Source organism: Salvelinus sp. IW2-2015, unplaced genomic scaffold (genome assembly GCF_002910315.2).
Source record: "Salvelinus sp. IW2-2015 unplaced genomic scaffold, ASM291031v2 Un_scaffold2640, whole genome shotgun sequence".
Classification (NCBI taxonomy): domain Eukaryota; kingdom Metazoa; phylum Chordata; class Actinopteri; order Salmoniformes; family Salmonidae; genus Salvelinus; species Salvelinus sp. IW2-2015.
In genome coordinates, this window is record NW_019943947.1 from 18,546 (window position 1) to 19,894 (window position 1,349).

At 43.8% G+C, this 1,349-nt stretch overlaps 1 long non-coding RNA gene across 1 annotated transcript in view; it reads right to left on the bottom strand.

The window, feature by feature from the left end:
• The window catches only part of LOC112074460 (uncharacterized), a 5,553-nt gene extending 4,345 nt beyond the window's left edge, over nucleotides 1-1,208 (bottom strand). The window contains exons 1-2 of the long non-coding RNA XR_002894749.2: nucleotides 1,175-1,208; nucleotides 600-685 (exon numbers count right to left, since the gene is read on the bottom strand). This is a non-coding gene — a long non-coding RNA (uncharacterized lncRNA). The remainder of the gene's footprint in view (nucleotides 1-599; nucleotides 686-1,174) is intronic.
• Nucleotides 1,209-1,349: the final 141 nt, after the last annotated feature.

Sequence of the window (1,349 nt, forward strand, 5' to 3'; positions counted from 1 at the left end):
GGCACTCTTTCCTCTGGTCTAAAAAATATCCCAATGCCCCAGGGCAGTGATTGGGGACACTGCCCTGTGTAGGGTGCTGTCTTTCGGATGGGACGTTAAACGGGTGTCCTGACTCTCTGAGATCACTAAAAATCCCATTGCACTTATCGTAAGAGTAGGGGTGTTAACCCCGGTGTCCTGGCTAAATTCCCAATCTGGCCCTCAAACCATCATGGTCACCTAATAATCCCCAGTTTATAATTGGCTCATTCATCCCCCTCCTCTCCCCTGTAACTATTCCCCAGGTCGTTGCTGCAAATGAGAATGTGTTCACAGTCAACTTACCTGGTAAAATAACGGTAAAATAGAAATAAAAATAAATAAATAAAAAATAATACATTTTACATACTGTGTCTAGTTATTAAGGAGGTCCAGTTTGGCCTCCCCTAGAGGTCAAACCTCTGTAGAGTATCTTTAACTCACCTGATGGACAGGCAATTCATCCTCGTGAAAAGGTTGGATGGAAACCTGGTTAATATACTGTGTCGTTATTAAGGAGGTCCAGTTTGGCTCAAGAGCTCCCCTAGAGGTCAAACCTCTGTAGAGTATCTTTAACTCACCTGATGGACAGGTAACAGTTGCTCAGGTTTCCAACAGCAAAGTAGTCAGCTGCTACTACGATGTCGATACCGTAGGGGAACGTGCCCTGGAGACAGAGAGGCAAGAGATCACATCTACGTGCCAAGAGAACAGTGGTTTCAGTGTGACCGACTGGGTTCCAACYCAGGTCTCCTGTTAGCCCGCTGAGCTAAAGCCTTATGCATTAGACCAGGGAGCTAACACAAATCCCCAGGTCTCAGGCAAGGTTACCAAAACACCTCTGTGTCCATCAGTAAACCCATGGTGTACAATATGAGCCACAATGAATGATATGAACAGTTGAATAATATGACATCTCAAGGGTAATTACACTTCGATAACTAGTCACTAGATCTGATGCCAAGCYTGGCAGGCTGCTGGCGGCACACAAAGCATATGAGTTGATGATCTGTTTAAAGGACTTTAGTGACAGTCAGGGCAGGTTACAGTAACACCTGGATGGTAGGTGAACAGTAGAACTCAAATGTACTGTGTATCCTAGCATTAGTCATGTAATAACTAATAACCTATGGTTCTGGTAACTGGGTTCACAAACCTGTCTTCCCACATTCTCCTGGAAGGCAGCCTGGAAGAGAAGGAGACAAATACACAGTTTAGAAGTTAGGTACTAGTTAGATCTGATATAAATGACAGGGTCTAAGAGACAGTAGTTAGATAATAGTCAGTAGTTGTATTTATATCAGATCTAACTACTGATAATGATCGTAAGG